Source organism: Cardiocondyla obscurior, linkage group LG05, assembly GCF_019399895.1.
Source record: "Cardiocondyla obscurior isolate alpha-2009 linkage group LG05, Cobs3.1, whole genome shotgun sequence".
NCBI classification, from domain to species: Eukaryota; Metazoa; Arthropoda; class Insecta; order Hymenoptera; family Formicidae; genus Cardiocondyla; species Cardiocondyla obscurior.
The window spans coordinates 2662940-2689687 of NC_091868.1; the positions used below are offsets into that span (position 1 = coordinate 2662940).

At 41.5% G+C, this 26748-nt stretch overlaps 1 protein-coding gene and 1 long non-coding RNA gene across 2 annotated transcripts in view; one reads left to right on the top strand and one right to left on the bottom strand.

Moving 5' to 3' along the window:
* Positions 1-26748, top strand: part of LOC139102966 (pancreatic triacylglycerol lipase-like) — a 195239-nt gene that overhangs the window by 33328 nt on the left and 135163 nt on the right. The window lies entirely within an intron of this gene.
* On the bottom strand, positions 925-24744 carry LOC139102967 (uncharacterized). Its single transcript, XR_011545808.1, has 2 exons — positions 24590-24744; positions 925-6128 (listed from the first exon to the last, which is right to left on the bottom strand). It is a non-coding gene; the product is annotated as an uncharacterized lncRNA (long non-coding RNA).

Genomic DNA, 26748 nt, shown 5'->3' on the forward strand with positions numbered 1-26748 from the left:
ATTTGTTGATTAAACAAAGCAAATTATGCAACTTGTCCGGCGGTTCACTCAGAGATGGCGTATGAAGCCATTTTGTGAATTGCTCCGGTACGTAGGAGGAGGGTTAATTATTGATCGCGAATGCTAGGGTGGCTTGCTACAGCCATCTACGCAACTGGGGGGTAAGTTTCTGATCTCCGTACTCGGATCGTCGGAGAACTGGTCGGTAACTTATATATTTCTATTTAATTAAAATGCAAAGATTTGCAAGATTTAATTCAAATTTTTTTTATTCATAACAAGCATATTTTAAAACATTTCGTCGTTTTGTAAAAGCACTCACTTAATTATTTTAAAACGTTTCAAAAGCGTTGATTAGAAAGTTGAAAATTCGAATTTAAACTCGTAAAGGTGTTCCTTTTAAAAATATATATATGTAAAAAAAAGTAGTTGTCCGTAGCACTTTATATCGCGCATTCGATACGACGTTTCAATTAAAATTTATATAATTAATAAAACATTCACTCCTCACTGTGCCGAATCGAATTTCGTCTTACTTCCGTCGCGGTGCTTACTGATCTAACTACGGTTTCCCGCAAAGACCGATGAGAGATGAATCCCTTGCGAAGATGCGACTTTCCGAAACCAGTCCTTGCCCATTACCGGAATTAAGAGCTGGTCAAACGCGTTCGCTTCCGTAACGGACGAACTGGTCTACGATTCGTGGTGCGCGCAGCATCGTGATGGACCAGAGTCGTCGACCGGTTCGGATCGCGCGAGAAAAGAATATCGGAGACTCAATTTGAGACCGGACATCGAGATGACCGACCGGTCCAGCAGATGTTTGGTCAGCTGCGGAACTAGTAGCGATTACCGAACATAAATATGAAATGAGAAAACGGTGAATAGGACGTAGATTTTGCAGGGTAAATTTTATCACCACTCTTTCCGGACCATAAAAAAAAAATCTGTTTATTTTCTTACGAAAAAATACATTGATGCATTTGTTAGTTAGTCGCGTAACAAATAACGTGTCTGTGTACAAAATGAATGGAATGCACCTCAAAGCCACGCTATCGTACATTTGTCTGATTTTAATACACATTGGAAAAATGCATTTTTAATACTTCAATTTTTTAAATGTATTTTTTTTCTTTTTTTTTCTCCCGTGCACTTGACATTTATTTTGCAGATTTTGTTTTCTTAGTAAAAATAAGAGGCTCATTATAAATTTAAGTATATCAAGTACACCTAATATTTATTTGTTAGTTCTTTTTGCAAATTATTTAAAATTGTACGTAAATAAATGGGTGAATCTGCAAACGAGAATTTTATGATGAAATAAAACTTTAGACGGTGAACGATAGATGAACTTTGAGGTACAGATTTAATTTGAAAAATAATTTAACCAACAATTGACAGAATGTTTCGGGTAACGATACATGCTAATGATTATTTTGATAAATACGTATTTGATAAGTATATGGACGTCAATAGTACAGAATGGATTTATGATTCATAAATAAATAAATGTTTGTTACATTAGTCAGGGGCATGTGTGGAGTAATTTACATTATTAGAGGGTTCATATTATTACAGAAAATTATAATCAATCGAAAACGCCGCATATCGAACTATATATATACATATATCAGCTCGTACAAATGATAATTGTTTGCTAGTAGTCGTTTTAATTTACCGGTAACGCAATATTCATGCTACTTTCTACAAGCTCTTGTACGTAGATATTTTATCGTTGCATGTGCCAATCATCTATTATAATAGCTATTTGAAAAATATAAGGCACAAAACTTGCTAAAGCCGATCACACAAAGTTGTATTCCATTAAAATTCATCTTTTAAAACTTGGTTTACGACACTCTCAAAATAACATGCATGCATATGTGATTATCTATAAAGCTTATGAGGAACCCTCATTTGTTCATGCGCACTGATATAAAATTTTTAGTTTAATAAAATAAAAGTACATTAAAAGCGTCTATATTTAAAAATGTCCAGATTTTTGTTTTTATACGATCGAGAGCTTTACTTTCCTTCTACATACATGTAATTTTTACCGTGATTTCCGTATTTTTGCAACTTGTTTTTCTGAATATTATTCGTAGTTAATAATTTTTGGACGATTATTTTCCGCAATATTATCAAATATATATATTTGTACATAGCCGCAGACACTGTTTAATATTTATAGCAATCCGTAATTAACAAAGGCAAATAGCAATGATCAAAAATTCTCAAACGCAATAATTTCATCGCATAATTTAAATAACGCAGTCCCCGAAGTCAAAGGAACGAAATTAAACTCGTTTAAAATGTGCAAGGGCTGATTAGTACGTAAACACTGAGTAGTGGTGAGTCGCTTTGTAAACAATTAGTCGTCTGCAGGAGCCGCGAAGGTGGAGCGTAGGTGCAGTGTGGAGTGTTGTGCTAATAGGCCGCTATGAAGAATGAAGCCTGCTCGGCCACAAATATAATCCGGTGAAATGAAGCCGGTAAATAAATAATTAAATAATTAGCGCGCGCGGGGCAGGCGTTGCGTTGCGTCGCGCCGTCGACTGTCGTGCGTTTCTCAGCCGTACGTATGTAATGGTTGTCCGCGTGAAAGAAAAGATGAGATAGGTAAAAAGAAAAAGGATAGCGCCTACGGTAGAACTGGGCGGGAAAATGTTTGACCGTATTATGTTCGCGCATTGCACCGAGACGGGAGACAATTCCTTCTCATTACGCCGGCGACGTGAATTTCTCGTAAAGGCCTGAAAATAGCGAGCCACCCGCGTCCGGCGACTCTCAACCCTTCGTCTTCGCGAATTTTCGTCCTTCCGCAGAAATGCAAATTGTACCTTTACATAATAGTGGCGGAATTTTTTATTAGTGAGTTAAATGCGACATTTTGTGGCAAAATAAAAAGCTTTAATAGTTGCTTTATGGAAATATTTTAATATAAATAACAATTTAAAAAAGGGGCGAGACTTTTAATGCCGCAATTTTAATTTGAGGAACTCGCTATTGTAACAATATAGTTTTTAATTTACTGCGGGTGGATAGATCTTATATAAAATTTGTTTTAATTTTATTGTAGATTGTATCTAATTGTAACGATGTTGAATTCCGCTTGAATGACGTAATTGAAAATTTTCGTAGGCAACTAAAACTATTTTTCTGGGTCCAAAGTGATCGCAGCTTGTGTTTTTATAAAATTTAACTTCTTTAGAGTTTTCCTGATTTTCACTTAAAATATTAATACTTCAGTCTTTTTTTTATTTAAATTTTTAACGACTCAAAAAGTTTGCGCGAGAAAGGAACCGCGATAAATTTCATTAAGACATCTACCGTTTCGAAAGAGCAATTTGGTATAAAAAGAGCATTTGAGAAATATGATATTAATCAAGTTTCTTTCACGAGCCAGATGTTTTCGTTACCGGGGGATCCTTTCGCGACGTGGAAGCTTGTAAAATATTTGACCTCCCGTCTACCGTATTATTTACATGTTAAATCTCCGGGAGTCACCTAAGTTAGCGGGACGCGACGCGAGATATGAACTCTTCTTGGCCGTGTCTCTCCGCCGTTTCTACTTTGCCGCCCTTCCGGTGGTGTACGCGCGCGTGAAGCTAGAATGAGTAAAAAAGGAGAGGAAAAAAAACAAAAAAAGGACGGCAGCCGGGCGCGAAGGTAGGTGTGATGCGAGCGTGTACCGTTTTATCGCGCGGTTTATCTCGCTCTCTTGCATCCCGTCGCCGTCGTGAAGCTCGGCATTTGCCCCGCGGCCGCCGAGACTGGGTAAGAACGCTAATTGGGAACCCGAGGCAGTTTCTTCCTCCCGTCTTGGAAAAAAACGCGCGGCTCCCTCTGCCCTCTGCCCTCTGCCGTCTGCCGGTTTTTTACTGACGCCCTTGCTAAAACAGATTAAGGCTCCGAGTCCTTCGCGCGCTCACTTACGCGGCTCGCGTTAATTTGAATATATGCATGTTGATTCCGAGAGAATTTTGAGATACGCGATTAACACAAGAGTCCGGCTTATATTTTAACGCGTTGCTCGCACTTTGCCGGTTACTTTTCATCTGCTCTCTTTTTTTTCTTTTTTTTTTTTCTGGACAAACGGGGTTGTTTTAGCTACTTTTTAGCTTGAGCTACCAAGAGCGGGTGCATCTTGTAAGGTATACGAAGGTAGGGTGAGTTTCAGCAATGGATAAGTCAATTAAATTGTAAATGACGATTAAGATCGCAGCAAATGGTTTATCGATTATGCTTCCGATATTCGAGAGTTCTTATTTCTGGATTTCTCGACTTATTCCTTGACAATTTTATTTGAATTGAAGAAAAATTTTCTTGAATTAACTGCAGCTAAATAGTGTTGAAATAACGAGCGCGTGTATGCACAGACGACTTAATTGCATCGCGCGGGTAATTTTACGATGAAATGAATAATTTGAGTTGCTATAAGCGATAATATTAATTTGTGATGTATGTATTTTAATTCGGGAATTACATAAGCGTTTATTATATACCTCTCGTATGTTGAATTTCGCTTGCACGTTCTGACAACTTGATGAAATTATGTAAAAGCTAATTTTCAATTTGCGCATTAATCCCAAAAACCCGCATGCAATAATCAAACGCTGTAATGCGAGAGCTAAGCCTCTCAGTTAGGCGGATTTTATGTGTATTTCTTTACTGACTGTACGTAGCTGAGGTTTTCGAAACGGAAAAAGTTCTGTCCATTGAACGAGTTTGAACTTCGGTCAACCCAAAAGGGTTGGAGAAAGGTGCAGGCAACAAGGGATTTAAAGAATTCATGTAGTACCGGAAGTTAAGGTTGTTGCATAGGGGCGTGGCAGTGCTTTAAGTTGTAGGACCATAACTTGGTTAACAGCGTGTTAGACACTCGGAAAATGGACCCGGTTTTAATTTACCTTCATCGTTTTCAATCATAATCGTGATCCATTACACTCGCATTAATAGAGAATTAATTTTCAGTGATTGTTTCATCGAAAAATTATTAATCTCTTCGTCAGATTTAATAAATTTATCGGTCAAAATTGCAATTTTAATTGTGGAACGCCGCTAAATGTAAATAGTAAATTTTCGTAAAAAAGCACGGGGAAATATTTTGTAGCTTTTGGAGACTTTATCTGAAAAAAAAACCCTTAAATAGGTTAATAATAACAGCAAGTAGCTTATAAGAATAAGAATTGAAAACTTCAATAGAAGTTTGCCTTGCATTGTGATTTTTTTCACGGTACACATATGCGATTATTTTAAGATAATGAAAGTTTCTTTTAGTGCATATTCTCGTTGCGCTCTCATTAAAGTTTTCCACTGCAAGAGAGATAAAAGCTGGTAAGGAAATTAAGTTAAAAGTTTCTCCGTCAGCAAAAATTTTCCCCTTGCTGAACATGTTCAAATAATATAATTAAAGTGCTGAACTAAAAGTATTTTTGTCGTACTCGTACAGTTATTATTCGTCGAAAACGCGAAAATAAAAAAAAAATTTTTTCTTTTTATTAAAAAAATTTTAAAGCTTCTATATTGAGGTACGTTGACGTTTCTTTCGAGATTAGACTTAAATTTATAAACAATTAATTTTTACAAGTGTACTCGAATCTAATTTTTGTCTTGGAACAAAAATAAGTAAAAAACTATTTTTGCAGTTAAATATTCTTAAGACAAAAAAAAAAAACAAAACGTGAGACCACCGAATTAGATATTCTTTATCGTTCTTGAGGTTATTTTTTTATTCTCCTCCGGTGTTTAAATTATTTATTTTAATCGCTTTGATGTACGCTGCCTTTTTATTTAATGGATAAATATTACCCAAAGAAGTTTATTTCTTTTTCTGCAAAGAGGCAGGCAATTTAATCTTGCAAGTCCATTTTCACAGTTTACCAGCGAGAATATATTTTTGCGGCGTCCACATCTCATTGTTGCGAAAACATTTTTTCCGCTCAAGCCGGGTTATTTCTTCGGCGGTAAGGCCGCGGCGGCTGCGAGGTCGTTCGGGATAATTTTCGGGAGGGTCGCGACCGCCGCAGAAAACGCTTGAAGTGGCCTCCACTTTTGCGTGGGTTTATGCTTTCCGGTTCCTCCCGTCGCTATTATCCGGCCTCTTCTGTTCTCCAGTCGCGTTGTGCCTGAAACAATAAAACACGTTCATGAATGAAACCCTTCTCCGGCTATCGCCGCACCCTCCTCCCGTCGCGTGCAATGCGTTCCGACGCTAGACAACCTCGCACCCTTCCGCGCCCTCAGGAGTGGTCCACCACCCTCTTTTAACGCGCTTTATCATACTCCTTCCATTCATTCGCGGTCTCTGGTAATAAAGTCAAAGGTAGGACGCGGGTGATAGAAGTCAGAGGTCGGGGTCGGAAGATCTTCCTACGTGACTTCACATACGCATGTATGCGCGCCCGTATGCACGCACGCAGGCACCCACGCACGCACGCAACGCGTGCGGAGAAGTCGTGCGGTACCTTTTATTCATAAGGGGGCGAGCTCCGACGTTATATTTAGAAAGTAGACTTGAGCTTTTCGAATGACAGAACTCTACCCTCTTCGTATCTGTCCGCAACAACTTTTCCTACGTAATCCTCGTTTTCGCTATGTTTTATCATTATCGCGTTACATTTGGCAAGGGGAAAACGCGATACATTTCGATGTGATAAAATCACCATTAGACTAACTTAGAAACTTAACGTAGTAGAATTACGTGAGATATTTAATCCTTGAAATATGATAATATCAATTATTTACGTCGTTTTAATAGCGCGCATAAGATTCGTACCGTATGCATCAAAGACATAAATAATTGCGCGATCCGCTGGCAAGGAGCGCGAGCTGCATGCAGCCGAGAGACGGAGTGTATCTTCGTGCATTATAAAAGGACTCCTTTGCCTCCCATCGAGGAAACGAATAGGTGCATTTAAATGTTAAGAGACACTCGAGATGCAGGAGAGAGAGAAAGAGAGGTAGGAAGACAGAGGCGGTGAGATACCCCGGGAGTTGTGATATAGATAGATAAGTACATACATACATATGTACATAGATATATATATATATATATATATATATATATATATATATATATACATGTACATATATGTCTATGTACATACTTATATACCTATAAAGAGAACAGAGAAGACATAGAAGGAGCAGAGAGAGAAAGCTCTTCATTCGTAGCACAGACCTAGAGATCGCAGTGGGCATCCATTGGCCAGAACTATGGGGTGGGTTGGCAGCGCTATGGGCTACTATCGGCTCCTTGGGGATGTTTCCACCCCTATTTCTACCAACTACCCCCTTACGGTGTACACCGAATACACTGGTATAGTTATACAGACTCGTACGTGCCGGGCTGTTGGGTATTGATCGTCGTTGGCTCCAGAATACCACGTTCTACCTACTTCTCCTTCACCTGCAGTAACGCGTCCTTACACATCCTTGCTCGTCCTTCCGCGGCCTGAGTCGCATCCCGTATCGTCCCATCCCACGGTTCGATTTTCTGTACCGATGCCAGTTGCCCGGAGTGAGGTCGGGTAATACTCGATATCGATTAAACGCGTCAATTCGACGAGGAACTTGCTTCCGACTTTTGTATTTTTTAATCCCGACAAAATCGAAATAATAAATTCTTTAAATTAATTTTTATTAAATAAATTTTTTTGGCTACGCAAACATATTTTTTTTTTTTTTTTAATTCAATAAATTTAACTTATTTTTTTTTTAGCAAATATTAAACCGATAATTATTTTTATATATTTTAATATTTAATTAACACTTTAAAATTAAGAAATATATTATAATAATCGGAATAGAGTTTCGTAGCCACTTGTAGAAAATGTTTGTGAAATCAAACGGAAACGAGGGGAGAAAAAAACGCGTCAGATAAAGGAAGAGTATCATAAAGGAAGAGCGCGACAATCTGCCGTAATCGAGGATTCTTATCTTTATTGGCGAAATACCGCGTATCTTCGGAAGTGAAAGGGCCAATGGAAATGAGGACATTCCATTCTCTGACAGGATTGGGTTTCTCCGATTAAGCATCCGTCTAATACTTCCAATCTGACTCAGTGTTCTGCAGCCAGTACTATTTCTCTCTCATTCTCTGTCTTTCTACCACTCTTCCTTCATATACTTAAACGAGATGCTTACACTCTCAAATAAATGCAAATATGTGCTTGATGTGGGTTAGCTGAGAAACTATGTGCAACGGTTCTTCGTGTAAAACCAAGCGTTACCAAAGCCCTTATAATTAAATCAGATACGTAATTGTAACACGATAGTAAATAAATAAAAAAAAAATCTCTATGCAATTCTTAAAATACAATCGAGGCAAAAGTAAAAGCAGTTTACGAGTAACGCACGGTGAGAGGGACTTCTTTCAATTTTATTTGCACTTTTTTTTTTACCGGAATAAATTGATTGCAATAAATTATGACTTAAATTTACATGTGATTAATATCCGTTATAACATTTGCGAGGCAAACAATTAATTACTCCATTGCACTTTGCATATAAATTTTACTTATATGCCGCAGCTTTAAATAATTTGCATAATATGAAGCACATAATCCCGCGTGCAGACACAGAGAGAGAATAATCTAATTAAGACATTTCTTTCAAGTTCTAGAGATGAGAAATTTTCCAAGCTACTTTGGCGTCTTTCCATGTTTCCTTTGCCGGGTAGGGGTAAGTCAGAATAGTGCATAAAGAGGGTGGGGCGAAATGGTATGGGGAGCCACATTTTCCAGAGAGGGTAAGACGAGGGACTGCGAGGGTTATGTGGCGGTAGCGATGGTGGTGGAGGCAGTCTAACGTTCGCAGGGGGAATGCAAGGGGGATTCGAAAGGAAAGGCGGGGTAACAAGATGGCCGCGGACACTGGCGAAGTAGGGGAAGTAAGACATTTATCCGTAAACAAGAGGTTACTCCCCCATGTGGTATGTCCACCGGCACCGAAAAAGTAAAGTCCACGAGTCTCTTCGCTTAGATTTAGAACTCTTCGCGCTTCTATGATTACGCGGCTCCCACGCGGCAGTTTCAAACAACTTCGCAGTAATACGATTTTCGTTCGCGAATACGTATATGATGTCTGTTTTCCGGGTAATTAGTTGGGTATTACCGGTCCTATCTAATACATAGAAAACCCCGTGGTATTAGTTGTTTGTAAGCTCATTTTGAAGCGTCCTGTAAGAGGCACCGACGGCGCACCCCAGATGTGAGTAACTCTGTGGTCGCTCTCACACGCACGTATCCAAATTAACTCCCTCCTCTATTCTATTAATTAATCTCGTTACATTAATATCTCCGTAGATTCGGAAACTGGGATCTTTTGTATCGGGAGTTTGTCAACGCGCGACGTTTCCTTGACGCGGTTAAATCACTCGTCCTCGGAAGTCGATTTTGAGCTTCGCTCAAAAATTATTCACAAAAAGTTTTCATTAATTAATTCGCGGGCGATAAATCCTCGGGGGAGAATTTCTATATAAAATAAAAGAACATTTTCTAGGCAAATTGTTTAACATTAACGTGTTCCAATATGTCCGTACGTCGTATATAAAAATTAAAACAACCCGCGTGTGTTCGAGCAACGATTTTAACGAATGCGACAGGTACATAAGTATAAGGAAGAAAGTTGGTCATGGATTGCAAAATGTGATTCTCCCGAAGAATCGATGCGTGCACGTTATGCCGATTATTGCTAGCACATTATCTACGTCAGCTTACACCAAATTTTGGTTAATAACTACCTGCACGGTAATCCTTTATTATGGAGCGGCAGAATCGCATTAGCATAAAAACGTAATTATACCGGCGCGTCAGAGCGCGCTATTCGTAATATTCCGTAATACGGTGGCATAGCCGAACGCCTCTCGATAATTTCATCTCAGTCGTGCGTGCACAAGTTTCCACCATCCCATGGGACCCATATCCCAAACTCTGTTTGGATCTTGTATAGACATTCCAGTACGCAAATTAGATTTTTTTTTTTTTTTTTTTAATTTTATCGCATTAATTTCGCTTTAAGCATTTTTATAATTTATTAGATTTTAATACCGAGATTTATTCATGTATTACGTATTTTATATAGGTATAATACATGCGCTTTAAGTCTTACAATTGTCTTTAATGAGTAATTAAAAAATAGTAAGATTTTTCTTTATTAAATAAATTTCTGTTATAAATCGTTAACTATTTGATATAATTTTTATGTAGAAAAAAGAATCCGATAAATCTTATCTAATGCGATCGCTGCTTTTCGTATCGAGTTCCGTGATACTGTTAAATCTTGACGGGAGATTATTACGCACGATTTTCTATTATTTTCGATTTGTCATCTTTAACGTTTCCCGACGCTCCCACGACTTGCGGAAAGAAGCGGATCCCCTTCTTTTACACGCGAATGTATCTGCCTACGTGCTCGGATAAGCAGCGTGACGCTGCGGTGAGAAAGCACGCGACCTTCTTTTTCTTGCCGGTCTGCGATCGCAAGGAGGCTCGGGGTGCGGGACGGTATGATCGATCCGACGGTAACGCGTCAGCCGGTACTCGGGCGGAAAATAGCGTTCGGTGGATGTTGACTACAGCGGCTCTACCCTTCGACAACTCGAACGAGAATGCCCGGTTGGATGTACATAGCTTTACAGGAAGTCACTCTGTACCTTCGTTGAATGACCAGTAACACACATGGTCGCCGCGGCGTGTCGGTGTAGGCTCGCACGTGTGTTTTCTCCTTGTGTCCGGCGCGTGTGTGCGCCATTCCACGCACCGACACAGCCGTAGTCGCGGAGGTTTTTGTGTGCGTGCGTGCACGCGTTCACGCGGTCGTGTTGGTGCACGGGCCACATACATAGCGACGCGGGGTAGACGGGACACAGAGGGTGGTGGTAGCTGCCCGGACAGAGAAATGAGAATAGTGTCGGTCTACGAGCTGAGTGGAGTTGGTGAGCAAATTGCTCAAAGTAATTAATCGCTTTTGCCGGGTTGGCTTGCCACGCTGCCGGCTGAAGCTCATCCGAGGGGTGGCACCAGGTACCCCAGGAAAAGCTATCGAGGGACTCGCTTAAAATGGCCGACTTAGCGTCTAGCTTCGGCGAAATGCCCGGGTGACAATAGCGAAGTCGGTGTGCACGCACGTCGGAATACGTTAACGTCTGAGAAAGTCATCTTGGGAGCTTTAATTTAATTCAGATAGCAAAGATCCGCGTATAATCAGTCTAGGTCACTCTCTCGCTCGATCTCTCACGGCTCTCGCTCGTTTTGTAAGTCTTTTGAATTTATAGATATTTCGTGACGATAAAAATGTAATCAGGTCGTTAATCTTTTTTAAGAGTACGAATAGAAAGGATTTAAAAAAAAAGAGATATGATTTTTCTAACATTTTCATTAATATGTATTATATGTTATTAATGTTTACACATTTATAATGTCAGTTGGTTGTTTCGATGCCTAGAAAGCATTATACATGCGTGGTAAGCATAATATCGTGGATGAGTGTGTTAGAAATTTGGTACATCGGTTTTAGGATCGGACATGTAAAGTTTGAAGTACTCGTTATCCTCTTTCGTACGTTCGCCATGCAACTTTTCGAAACATCGTTGGCGGGTTTGAATCTACATATCGTTTTATTCCGTTCGTGTAGTACAAACTCATTTCGGATAACTTTCCTATGTTGGAGTAGTCTCTTACATGTTTTTACAACGTAAATACGTATTTATCGCTGGTAAAATACGATGATGAATTTCAATGATTTGCAAATAACCGTATAAAAATGAAAAATACAGTTATATGAATTACTTCATATTAATTCATGAATGTACAATTAATTTACGAGCTTATGCTAATACGGTGTATTTAAATAACAAATTTTATCTAATATTGAACATGTTGCAAAAGTTGTTCCTTTCATTCAAGCATTCGAAATCAGCGATTTCTGCAATTCTAATTTAACGTTTGCCAAGTATTTTATTCTTGCGTTTTGTATAATGAGACGCGCGACTTTCGATATTACAGTAAACAAAATATGAATCAAGAGATAATAATATGAATAATTCTTTACTTAATTTAATTATCTATCAGCTGTTGGCGATATTTTTGGCGAAAAAAAAAAAAAAAACTTTCGTGTTACTTAATTCACGTTTTATTTTGTGTATTTTCAACCACGTGGAGAAAAATTATCGCGACACATACATTGATAAATGAATTTTAACGTTCGTCGTTTATAATTTATACAAATGGAGGTAAATGGGAACAAGTCGAATTATCACCGTGCCGTTGAACGTAAACGAGTGCGAAATCTTGAAAGTAGGTGAAACCTCATTCTGGCATGCGGTTTAAATTTTACAGAGAATGAAAACGGAGCAATTTAGAAAATTAGCTCTCGTCCCTAGTGACGTTTGGTAGGTCGTGGCGTATCTTCGCCTGGAGACGTCGGGTCTCGTGAGATCCTACCGCAGGCATCGCGTGTACATCGCGGTGGTTTCGCGGAAACTGCATCGGGATGGACGCATGCGCGGTGATCACGGCCACCCCCGGTCACGGAAGGGTGGCTAGACGAAAGGCACGAAAGAGCGACGGGCGGGTGAGCGGGGGAGGGAGGGAGGGGGAGAGGCGACTAAGACAGACTGTGAGGCGAGTGAGCGAAGAACGAAGAGGCCGGCCTCAACAACAGCGCGAAATAGATGCGGCGGGATGAGGAGCGAGAACACGCGCGAGGACAATCGGTTAAGGGGGGAAATGCAAACGAAGAACGAAGACGAAGATCCAACGTAATGAGAATCCAAAGTAAACGAAGCGACGCGTACGAGGGTTGTAATCGGGCAGGGAACGGATATCTTAGACGACAAACGTAATTAATTCGAAATAACAGAGAGAAAGAAAAATAGATAACGTGGTTTTACAGAACGGTGAAAATAGACGAGAGACGAAAACGGTACGTTGATTAAAAGTTTGGAGATTAAGAAATCTGTAAATAAGAAAAAAAGAGAAAAAAAAAAAAGTAAAAGTAAAGAGGGTAATTTAAGCTAACAAAGACGCGTGGAAGAAACCGAATAAATGATTTAAATAGGTAGACAAAAGATGACGGGAGGGAAGGCAAGTTTGAGAAACGCGCAGATGAAAGGATCACACGGATATATCTCTATGTTGTGTTAGAAAGCAAGGAAGTAAGTGAAGTACGTCGGTCGGATTTTCAACCGAGCTCGCGGAGAAGTGAAATATAGGTAAGAAAATGAGGAAATCTACAATGAGAATCGGACGGACGACTTTCTGCCTCGGGAAGGCAACCGAAGCTGACTGCATCTAGCACAGCGCCTAGAAAAGGGGGAGGTGGGTGCTTTCATCCGCGGAACTGGGCGCGACTAACCTCTATCGATCGTAAGAAGACTTCCACACCTACGAACCTCACACTTCCTCGTGCTGCGTCCTATACTGGGTGGATCGCGTATAAATAAATAAACCGGCCGAGGCACCTGAGCGGCTGCCCATCCACGTGATTGCACGCAGCGTTCCATTACTCATGCTACTTCATAGCTTCCCGGTTGATTTCGCACCTCGCAAGTTCTTCTCGCGTCTGATAGGTTACTCAACTTTCACATTTATAATGGAAATTCAACGTATATTTAGATCAATATTAATACTACACTAAATTATATTAAAATCTAGCAAAAAGTTAACGAGCTTTAAATAATAGATGCATAAAAACCACCGGGAAAAACTGCCGTGTGCAGTCTTTGAAAGTTTAAAATTATATGGAGTACTTATATTCGTTTCGCATACATAGATTAATGAATTTGATTTATTTTTATTCGGTCAATTATATGCATGTTACCTTTTGATACTATTAATTTAATTAGTATAATTTATATTTTTTTTTTTTTTTTCCTCTTTTCCCTTTTTTTTTCTTCTTTTTTTTTCTTTAACGGATTATTAAATATAAAAGTGTAAAGACTTATATGCGTTCTGGAGCTTAATACAGGCTTTATAATAATAACAGGCTTTATAAAACGAGACATCCGGTCTTTCATAAAAATAATTATTTAAGTAATTTATTGTGGTAACAAGTGGTCGATTATTCTTTTATGACTGTAATGCGTACCGTTTCTGTAAAGTGGCCGGCTATTAATTACGACACTGCACGTCTGCGGCGCGTTGCATGTAGGTACATAAAAACCGGGGCTGAAACGTTCTTAAATCACTTTGTGCGCGAGCACGTCGTACCGCGGCGACGACTCGTGCTCCCGGCGCGCTGCCTGGCGCTCTCCGCCACATTTAAACCCCTTTATCTTGGCCCACCCGTTGCATCCGCCAGATTCAAAGGTCGGTTTTGCAGAGCCGCGGCTTCGTAAGAAGCGCAGCTTCGCCGTGCTGGTTCGCGACATAAGAACATCACCGGTGGTGGTGGCGGCGGCGGTGACGGCGGCGGTGGCGACGGCAGTAGTGACGCAAAGGGGTAGCTAGGGGTGAGAAGAGCGGCGGGAGGGGGTGGCGAGGGTTGAGACGGGAAACTAAGTTGTATTGATCCTAGGCTGCAGAGGTGGAAAACCAGGCAGGGTTAGTACGTGTTCTTAATCGCCAAGTGACCGCCCTCTCTCTCTCTCTCTCTCTTTCTCTTCTCTTCTCTTCTCTCCTCTCCTTCACCTCCGCCACCTTCGCCTCTTCCTGCTTCTCCACCCGCTTTCGCCCCCTCCCTCTATTCGGCCGTCGCCACATCCGACCGGCTAAAGGGGCTTCTCTTCTCGCCCTCGAGAATCGCGCATCCCCTTACTCCCCTACGAAATCGTCGACGCCATTCGGCTGAGGGATTGTTTCAGGATTAGGTAAGGAATCGCGGCATTGTTCGTCGTTCTGTCGTATAGAATTATTACACGGAACGATGAATCATATTTTAAATTGCTCGTGAATAGCGGTGGATTTACGTGGTCAATATAAATATAACAATATAGATATGACGATAAGATACAAGTTACGCTTTCAATTTTATGAACTCAGTCAATTTTTATGCATTCCGCTGTTAAAATTGAAATGATCGCGAATATAAAGAAATGACCTATCTATTTAAATTTCGTCATCACCCGATTAGAAAGTAACCCGATTAGAAAAGTAATCTGAAACAGTATCTCAGTGGCGAATAGGGAAATGAAATAATATAATATTCCTATTTTTGACGCTGGCATTTTATTAACGGCACGTCTGCCGTATTTTTATGTGATATATAAGTTAATATTAGTTGCTTTATTATTATCCGGCGTTCTATAATGGCAGCTGCTTTTTATATAATTTTTTATGCGATTTTTTTTTTCAATGCCTGTCTCCGGTCTCACCCTCGGCCCTAGACAGTTTTTTTTTAACGCGTCCTACACTTTCTTTTATAAGCGCCGTCTAACGATAGACACGGCCTTGAAACGATTGCGCGCTGCGACGACGGTAGCCTCGAATTAATTACAGTTCCTGGCAAGTTTAATAGTGAGTTTAACCGAACTTTTAGACAATCGTTTTAGATTGGTCCGTTGTTTTCCGCGTTATTGCCGTGACATATACGGGAGTCTCGTACGAAGTTCGAATTAAACTATCGCACGTTGTTCCTCGGCGGTGCGCGGAGCGCTAAATACGAGCTTACATCTGCAAGCCAGAAATTCCAGTTTATCTTCTGAATTCCTAACCGAACACTTTTCGTACAATGCGCCCCCCCGTTCCCGCGTTTCTCGCCGCACGTTTAACAACGTAAACATGACTATTTAATTCCAATCCTTTTATCTCTAATCCCTCGGTCCACATCGAAGATGTATATCCCGCGTATTTTAATGAAATCCGACATTGAGCGGTTATTAATGGTAAAAGCGCGATGTCCAAGGAAATTTTTCATTAATTACGTTTCGGCTACGTGCCACATCCTATCAAATCTCGGGCGCCGTGAATGATAACGCGTGCATGAAAATTCATAGTTGTATCGCTCCGGGCATTTACCGGATTTGACGCTTTTAACATATCGTGAACACAACGTTATAATAATTCCATGCTATATCGCGCGAAATAGCGGACTCGTCCCACCGATACGACTCCTTCAATATTTTTTAGCATAATTTAATAAAAGCCCTCTTCGCTCGGTTACACCCGTGTCGTTTCGCGTTTTAAACGATATCCGATTTTGCTCGAAAGGAAGGCGCGATAGGTAGTTTGAGAGGCTGACGTGCCGTGTCAGTCGGCATATTATGTCGCTTAAAATTCAAAATGGTGAAAGACACGCGGAGAGACGTCGGCATTAATTGGATTCTGCCGAGACTCGTGCGTTGCTATCGCGCTGACTGGGTAGGAAGGACGATGTGAAGGGATGAAAACACGATTAACGAGTATATCCGTTGCCGTTGTGCTATAATTCGATACTATCTCGCGCGAAAAAAATTTTTTTTTTATTACCGAAACAATTTTTTAAAAAATTATAGCACCCGCGAGATGTTTAATAATAATTCGTTCTTGAAAGCGATAGATAAAATCAACGCCGTGTGAAATTCTATTTTATTCGGATTCGTCTTGGACCGGTTTGTGAAAAAGAATCTATCCCACGACCTTTGACTTCTCGGAAACCTTTCTCTCTTGACGGGAGAAGTTATCCTGCTCCGAAATCCGGATCTTGCGGTCCAGAGAGGCTTTGCAACTTGGAAGATACCCCGTGGGATTTAAATTCTGTCTTTATAAGAGAGCACTTTTGCAGTCGTTTTTAGTAGATCGAGTAGGATTGGTGTATTATAGGTAAATCGTTCGAAATCTATTTATGGTTTTCATCTCTACGTGGTTTATGGTTGCAAAAACGATGCTGTAATCGTCGATTAGGTCAATCACTTGTAGTTTTCGTAATTATTCTGAAGAACTGAATAATTAACTTACGAATGTATATTAAAAAAAAAAAAAGAAAAAGAAAAAGAAATTGATAAGCAAAATAGTTTTTATTTTACGAGAAAGAAAGGATGCATATTAAATTACAATAATTTCCATTAAATAATAAAACGGTGTCAGATCAGTGCGTCCGATTTCTTCCGCGAATTACAATTGTATTCTTGGCATAACGCAATATACGAGCCGCACGTCGTTAATGTCGTTAAACTGCGGTCGTGAAATCCTGCGAGCGATACTTTCAACATTTTCACAGCGCAAATTAAGTTAGTAATCGCGCGTAATGATTGTGGCCGCTACGGGAGTGATCGATATGAATCGCTGGGGAGTGGATTATCGAGGAAAACTCGCTGCGATCCGGGCCGAGCCCGCGAGCCCGAACGCGCTGCGTTACAGCCACGTTGATCGCATAATTTCTCGCGGTGCAACGGTAATATTTCCGGGTTGTTTCATTGCGTGGCCGCGGCGTAGTTCGGCCGCAAACAAACCCCGAAACAACAATTGATTCCGGGGAAACACGTCGCGTCGCGCGCTGTGCGCAAAACACCGAACAAGGGGTTTTCTTGCCGAGCATTGGACAGGGGGGCAGAACCGCGCCAGCGGCCGGAAATTTACGGGATTGTATTCGCGCGAGTATCTTTTTGCCCGGCAACGACACGACTTTGCTTCGTCGTTAATTACACGCTGATAAGTTCCTGACCTATGCCGGAAAAGGGGCGAGCGCGAGCGAGAAGGGAGGAAGAAGTAGACAGAAATCGGTGACGAGGCGCTCGACCTTTTTGCTCGCGTAGGTGCCTTCGGGACAAAAAGAATTTAATTGCGTAAATTAAAACGCCCTTTTACCGCGTTCGGATATAAAAAATAATTTTTTCTATATTATCGAGAGCTGTTCCGAATCCATTGGGAGAAGCTGTCGCCGAGAGATGTATGTAATATTTTTATTTAATTTCTTTCCGAGTTATAAAAATTATAGACTTCTCTGTATTTCGACAATTTTTCTTGGCTGATAAAAATTGAAATGAAAGCGATATTTCCGCTAGAAATTAGATGACCCGGGGTGCAGGTGATATTCTTTCGCGACTCCCATTTTATCCCTCGAAAATTGATAACGCGTCGTTCGTTATTGCTCACGCTCAAGCTTCGTTTAACAGTTTTAACTATCTGCTCGCAAACACGGTCGTCGGATGCACGGAAAATCTCATTCTCCCGCCGAATGTCGGGCGAATCTTAATCGGCCGCCGGAAATACACGGCGAGATGTATAATACTCTGTAGGAAATGACGTCATCACTCAGCATAATGTTAGAGAGAGAGATAGCGAGGGAAAGGGGGAGGAAGAGAAGTGTGTGGCGAGAGGACGAGACGATGGCGGAGGCTGTGCGAGACAGGAGAAAGCCATACGCGGAGAGAAAGAGAGAGATCGAGAGAACGAGAGAGAGGAGAGCGAAGGGGGATTTTCGCGAAATCCTGGCAGGTAGCGTCGGCTGAGTTATGCTCGTATTTCCCGTCAACACATCCGATGATGTCTACGGTAATGTAACCGAAATGTATGAACGTTTCGTGTTGCCACATTTGCACGGTAAACCTCCGCCGCTGCGATCAGCTGGAGAGTGTGCGTTGCGTGAAGCCACTCAAGGTGCTCGAAAAACCGCGTGGAAGTTGACTGTCAATCGTCCAAATGACGATAGCGATATTTTACGGTTACGGTGGAATATGATAATCCGGGCTAATTTATTAAGAGCGAAAAATAAGCGCCGAGTTAAATTATTAAAAAATTTATTTTTAACAACGATTTAAAATATTTATTTTTTATGAAGAAAGATAAAAATTTGTTAAGGGTCTTGAAATGTAAATTTTATTAAAACATTATTGTAAAATAGTATATTGGACAGGGAAAAAGTAATTGTAAGTTTTTTTTTTTTTTTTAGTCAACGTTTTAGTGATTCATAATATTTCATGTCTGTTGCTTTTTTCCTCCGAACACGTTGTAAAGTTTTTATTAAAAGCCGCTTTTCCATATTTTTTGCTCAAATGCGTACCTCGATACGGCGATGGATCGATCCGCGATTCGTTCACTTTCTCCGAAAAATAAATACCGGAGGTGCTGAAACGAGAGGGAAGAAGGGTGAACCGCGAGTAGTGAGTTCGATTCTCTTTCCGCCCCACCACCGCTTTTCCCGCGGAACAGCCGCATGCGCCGTAAAAAAGCACGGCCGCTACGAGTTTCGTTTCACTCTTCGGGGTTCGTCTACCCATTGCCCGATAAAAAAGCTCCGCTTGCGCGGCTCTCGTTCGTCGCGGGTATATCGTTCGTCCACAGTTCGCGACTCCGTCATCGTCATCGTTGCCGTTGTCTTCGTTGCGCAAACGTCATTATCGTGCGATTTTCGTCTCGTGTTATTTCGAGAGAAGAAACGGGACGAGCGGAACAGAAGAAAGAAAAGGAGTGCGGCGGCTTCGTTTCGATAGGGATGTCGCAACGCGAGGAAAGAAGTGCGTCCGTAGCGGGAGTGGAGAATCCCGCGGAGAACGCGGACAGGGGGAGGTGGGAACCGGACGGTGCGAGAGAGTGTTAAGAAGATGAAAATCCGACGGATGCTCTGAGTGGCGTCTTTCCACCCGCCGCCTACGTGCGTTTCGCTACAATCGTCGTGACCGACGTCCATGGTTGCCTCCAGTACGTCGGCGATAAGGGTTGCTTCTCGGTGGAAAGCCGTGGGGTGAGAACGACGTACAGACCACGCCTCTTGTCTAAGGTTACCCCCACCGACGTGAACCCTCACGTTCCCCGCACGGGGATCTCTTCCACGCGCGGGGAACCTAAGATTTTTCCACTTTGCCCCCCCGTCGCCCCGCTTTGCCACCCTTGCCGTTGTTACCCTCTTCGCTTCTTCCCCCTCTCCCTCTCTTTCTCACTGTAGCTCGGCCACCCCGTCTGCTCCCTCTATGGTAGGAGCACACCGGCTCCCCCTTCTTCTATTGATCCGGCACTAAGGCGGTTTCTTGCGCCCCCGGAGACCGCTACACGGATCTCGCAACGCCACCCGAAAGCTCCGTCGTATCTTTTTCTTTTTTTTTTTTTCTCTTCTTCTTCATCCCCTACTTTGCGCGCCGTAACCTTGAACGTTCCTCCGCCGGCGCTTTTTTGCAAGTCTCCCCGCCTTTTGGCACATTGTCGGGTGCTTTCCGCGCGTAATGTAATTCGCGTGTATAGATGGCTTTTACATAAAGAAACAAACGCTTCCTCCTGCGCCTCGATAAATCAAATTTTCAGTGAAACCTCGGTGAAAACATTTCGCGATTAAACACGCGTGCTTTCGCAATTAACTCGCGCTTTCTCGTGCAGCATCCGATAAATTGGACTTTATCTCCTTTATTATATTCCGCGGAACTATGAATACCTGCAGCGTGATTTACGCGTCCCGCGCTCAAACGGAAGACGTACGTCGGCACGGGGTTTCAATTTGAAGAGGGCGGTTTATACGCGCGAGTTAATATTGTAATTCTAAAATTGGCGAGTTCCGCGTAAAACCTTACGATTTTCCGTAGTGGTTCTCCGACAAGCGCTTTTCCCTCGGACTGCCGACATTTCGCACCAGATCGCTATAAGATCGCAACGATTACGTAGGATGTTCCATGGTAGTTTCATAGATACGCGTATATAATATAACACGGTCTATGTTCTATGGTGAATGAGCATGGGGGGGGAGGGTGGTGTGGGTCGCGCGACGGGCGGCGAAGAGGGTAGATGGGTGGAGGGCGGGCTTGACCGGTGCTTTAGCCGGGGGCTGTTAAACACGGCGGGTCTTATCGGTAAAACTGTTCTGTACAGGACTACCACGTTCAGCCATTGGCCGCGGGAGTATCTCTGGCCTTATACTCGTTGTCTGCTAGGTATGCATGCAAGGTACATTACGCGACGTTAATGCCTGCGCGCTAAAATCGTTCGCAGGAAGCGAAGACTCGCTGAAACCCTGTAAACCCTGTCGAGACGTTACTTAAGCTTGCCACGCTCGTTCACATCGAGGTCAGACATTTTGATCTTTGGATCGAGCACAGGATCGTACAGCAGAATGTTTTTCTTATACGCGGCCGTACGCGAAAGAGTTTGTTTAAACTTGAAGTCTGTTTTAATTTAACGAAGTCGCGATGGGAACAGCTTCTTCAATTTTAAATAGACGAATGTAATTTTATATGTTCACAAAATTGTATTTTTTTTTTTTTTTTTTAAATTTAACACTTCGGGATTGCAATTATCGCGATTTAATGCGGATCTGGAAATAATTACGGAATTACGGAATGCTTTTAATTCTCTTTTTTAATTATCGCTACTTTAATGACGATTAAAGAAAAGATTTTCTTAAATGAATTTGTCTTTGAATTGCTTTGTATAAAAGAGACAATCAGATATTTGTTCGATGTCCGTTCGTTCGACTTTTCAAGCGTTTAAAGGAAGCGCTTGATTGTGGAGAACATTTGCCCGCCTCCAGTGAAGAAACTTCAACAAGTTTCCTAGGAATTGTTCCCGTTTGCACTATTGTCTATGTTGCACAATCAGCCATTCGTCGTTCTCCTTATCTGGCATTGATTGTGATTGAATTTTCTCACGTCCACAGAGACATTTCTGAGATTCGCCATTAGACTTATTAATTTAATTAGATTTTATTTATATTTTTCTTATTTCCCTTTGCATTAATCATTTTAACTTACAGTAATTTTACTTAACAAATTTTATCAAAACGGTATAGATTTAAAATAATTAAAAATTTTAATGAATTTAAATCAATTAAAAATAATCGGTATCGACGTTTCTTACATATGTTCTATAGAGTATTAAACGAGATCATTATTATTATTATTTTTTCCTTAAACTTTTCTTTAATTCGGATTTTATGCGGACAACACGATTGTCTTAATCTTCAGCGACATTAAATTCTTATCACCTCATTTGATACGTGTCGCTTCGAGTGTCGGGACGCTCGGACGCGGAGGCGAATAATGCGAGTGCGAGCGGGCAAGTACATAGCCAGGATCACTTATAAGCCCGGGCTTGTATATATGTATTCCTGGGTAGCCTTTCTCGGCATTAGGTAGCTGTGCTAAGGCCTTAGAGGTCTCCTGGCAACCAAGCCTATCAAACTATCTTACGGTCTAACCCTTACCAGCCCCTCTCCGAAAGCTTCCTCGACCCCCTGGAATCTCACTTCGAGCCCTTAACGACCGACCCCACGAGAGACACGGCGAAATTGAGAAAATTATACTGCCCCACGTTATGCGGAGACGATGACCGTGGTTCTCGGTGTTACACCCCTCCCGCCCCTCTGATACGATCCGACACATAGACAGGAGCTTATAGAGACGAGCAAGAAGTCCTGCGGGATCGCTGGGGAAACTAAATGGCCGGCGAGTCCGGCTGCCATCTTAGTTGCGAATTAAGGAAAGGGTAGTTCGACCCTCGTAGATAGACGCACCCTTGAAACGTACGAAGGGATAGGTGATGTAATTTGCATACGAGGGGCAGCATCCATTTTTGTGCATTCATATTTCCGCCGCGAGCTCACTGATTTTTGAACGAAACAATTATGATTTTTAAAAATATAATGTTAACAGTTCAATGTATTAATAATTGTTTCCGCCCGATTTTAATGAAGCTTTTTACGTTGTTATTGAGTCATTTAATATTTTATGATTTCCATTAGCGACCTATGTGAATGCAAAATATATATATATATTTATATATATCTCGGGCTCGATACGCGATCTTCGTATTGCACAAGTATTTAAAGATCATTAAAGAGAACGCTAATATATTAATTATTAAATTTTCAATTTAATTCAATTCAATCTAAAATTTAAATTTTTTTAACAACTTTTAATTTAATGTAAAGAGAATGGAATGGAAGTATCTTGAGACACGTGCTCGGAAAATGTCGAACTTGCGACACGTAGGTGAAACCGTGGCGAGTTTCGAAATTGCTGGCTATTTATCCTCCAAGCGAAACTTTCTCTCGTACTCAATGATCGCAGTGTTTTCGCGTGCACAATGAGAAGTCGTAGTCGTTAACTCGGCCGGTGCACTCGTTTCGCGGGCGCGCGAGGTGTGCGGGCCGGTGAGCTCGCACGAGTGCGAGCTGATCGTGGGAGGGCCGCCGTGGACCAAAAGGGTCGGTCTGTCGTCATTCTAGTATGGTTACGGCGGGCGCGGAGCTTGACAGAAGTTGTAAACTTTATGGTAAACCGTGGCGGGGCGACGCCGGCCACGGCCGGTAAATGGGGAAGGCGCCGCGCCGTGTAGCACCGTGTGCTTAATCCAATCCGGAGTTTGTTCTTTCGACGATCGACGTAATCACCGGCCGCACGTAGTTTCCAACCTGGCCTTCTCGTGCACCGTCTCCCTCCGCCCCTATTCCTCTCAACCGACCGACCGACCGACCGACCTAACACTTCGCTCTAAGGTTCCACCTCCGGCGTATGTACCTCGTTTACGAGTGTTTGTCGATGCTCCAGCTCCGGGATCATCGAGGTGGTAATGGGCGCTCGCGTCCACGAAGTCCTCGGAAAACATTACTGACTAGAACTTTGGTAGTAAAGACTGCGGCAGTCTCGAAATTTAAAAAGAAAAAAAAAAATTATTCTGCGGTAGAGGCACACCCGGAAGAATTAACCGATAAAGCGACCGAGTTTTACACATTAGTTCTTCTTTTTTTCTTTTTTTTTCCTCCCCACTCGCGATTAGCGACGGCTTAGTCTGTATTTAATTTCGGGATCGGTCAACTTTGAACACTGCGGCGAGAAGAAGTTTAATTACTAGGTAGGCGACTGGGTAACCCTTAATACCTACGGAATTATCGGATATCAAATGCCGGACGACACGCTAGGTGACAATTAAATATGAAGCGATTTATTTATGTCCCGCGTGATAAGCTCTTGCTTATTACGTGCTTAATCTTTTTCGTCATTCTATTAATACGTTATATATATCATCGATGTTTTATTAATCTCGCCTATTTGCTCAACTTTCTTTCTCAGTTTAGATTTTTAATTGTACAAAAAAAAAAAAAAAAAACAAAGCACGCGAGGGAAAACGCGCGATTAATTAAAATATACTTAATCGAAATTGATAATGTTGCAATTCGCAAAGATTCAAGCCTAGCTGCATATCTGACGTAGTTGCAGAGACTCTTCGCGGAACTCCACGGGGAATTCATTTAGCTATAGCGAAAGGCTACCTCCGTTCGGGGTGTTTCGCCCGGGACGCGATTAATTATGGGGCTCCTTTTGGAGCGAACCTCGAGGCTTTGAGCTCAGTCGGGAGCGCGGCGCGTGGGATGGGAAGTATAAGATACGCTCAGAACCAACGTAGACACCCGGCTTAGCTTCCTCGAGTATTAGATCAATAATTCTAACCTCAAACTGGCTCGGTCACGGACGTCGAACGCTCGGATGTAACTCGATATTCCTTCGTCCTGAATATTACTTCGTGCTCGGTATCCCTAAGGGCGATTTAATAATTCGCGGTAAAATCAATTCGTGTCGTTCATTAATAGCTATATGTGCAATGCAATTGAATGCTGAGAAAACTGCGATCGAAATCCAGAGATATTAAAAGAGAAAGATAAAAGTTTTGTAACATACAAGAAAAAAAAAAAAAAGAAAAAGAAAAAAAAAAGTTAAAAGAATAGGAAATATAAAAAATAATTAACTTACCACATTTGGTTGGAGTGACGAAAAAAGCAGCGGTGTTTTTATCGATGAAACTTCTTCAATTAGCGTGCAGTACTTTGTAGACCGATTAAAGGAGCCGCTAGGTTGTGTAAATGGTTGCTTCTGAATGACCGGGTGAGAAAACTGCACGGCGATGATGATAAATTTAACGCACGACAGATCGCTCCGGCTCGATGTAAATTTTTAAACGTCAGAAAGATGTTTTACGATCCGTAGGGATGCCGCGCGCCGTAATTTCAATGATCGTAAATTTTGAGAAGTTGCCCGCCTGGGAGAAAAACTGTTTTATGAGCAGGAGGGATGCTGCGTGGACCGCAGCATCCCCGATACTGACCGACAGACCCAGATTTTCGTCTCTTGAAATACGCGGAACCAGCTCGCGGGTTACCGCACGCGTGTATTTGCGTTGCAGAATCTCGGTCTTTAGATTTCAAGAACCTGCCATCCCACTTTGCGAGATCTAGTTTCTTCTCCGCCGAGAGCGCATGCAGGAGATCACCATTGGTCCAGGCTTACCGTGAGAACGCGCGGTGGCCGAGTAGCGAGATGAACAAGTAGGCGCGGCGGAACAGGTTTTCTTCTCGCTTGGTATCGCGAAAAGCGCTGTAATTTATTCACCGAGACGCGACACGTGCTTTGCGAAACCTCTGGAAATAGCGTGTGACGAATCTCTTTGAGTTAACTTAACTTATTTAACGGCAGGCACAGATGCCTGACGGATATTAAAAACTATTCATCGTAAAGGGAGGGCTTGCTACACCAATAAGTCTATATAAAGGATCCAATATTTTTATTACTTTTGTCAAAATTAAAATAAAAATGTAATAAGCGATTAATAAGAGTACGATATTATTATTTAAAATTATTGCAGAATTGTTATACAATGAAAGAAATTAATTCACACGATTGTATATCGTTAGCCAAAAAGATAAATGATTCGTTTATTATTAATTTCGCAACTGTGTTATAATTTGCATAATATATTTATTTTTTTAATAATCATTTATTACGGCACTATTGAAAAATGTATACTTGAATGACAAGGATATTGTCGCTTAAATCACATGTACGTATTATCGTCAACCTGGTTTGACTAGTTTCATCCCCTGATTTAAGGGATACGTTCTTCCGCATGATAGTCGGTCATCTCGTGAGATGACCGACGGTCATCGGTATCGTGAGAAAGCCTCCCAGCTTCGAGAGTAGTTCTCAACGAAACAGGTTTTTGAAAATTTGGTCCAGGACTAGATTACATTCTCTCATCCATTGTATTTTATTCGGCAAATATATTTCTGTACTCGTATGTGAATTATACAATAATCGGTTTCCTCGCATTATCAATCATGCTTGAAATTAATAAAATAAATAATCACTAAAAGCTAATAAAAAAAAAAAAAAAAAAAAAAAAAGATTCACGTATTTTCTAAAGCATAAATATTTCACTCCGATTATTTGATTTCTGGAGTATCAAGGTGAAACAGGCCGTTAAAATTTCTTCAGGGGTCACGCTGTCCGTCCGAAATTTTTCACTTCATTTCTTTTCTTCTCCGTGCGTTATGATTCCCCAAGGATTATGCGGATCTATCGTTCGCGAAATCGTATTACTGCACATTAGTGTTTGAGCAAGTAAGGGCTCGAGCAGATGGTTTAGGGGCGTAATGTACGTATCATTAATCGAGCGTCAAATAACTTGGCGTGAAATGGACTTCAACCCTCGACGTCGGAATTTTCCATAAAATGAAATCGCGTATCGTCTCGACGGTAGCGGCAGTTACTTCATGCGTGCAATTAAACCGAATGCCTCCACGTATCGTTACGATGCAAATGTGTGCTTAGAATCGTGCGATTTAACGTGCTATTTTTTTTTTCTTTTTTCTTTTGCTTTTCCCGACATCGTTACGTTGACTTAGCATTTTAGTTTAATAACAACTCTGGTGGCGCGGGTCGCATTGACGTATCGGTATCGATATGCCGCAGCACGTGCATTTACTGCACCCGATGGAAACTTATTCCTCGGTTACGGGATTCCGGTAACTTCAATTACGATTGAATATAAATTCCATTTCTAGTCAATGGCAGTCACGAGACTCTAGCCATATTTGCGCGGTTTGCGAACGGCGATTACAGAGACCGCTGATTTT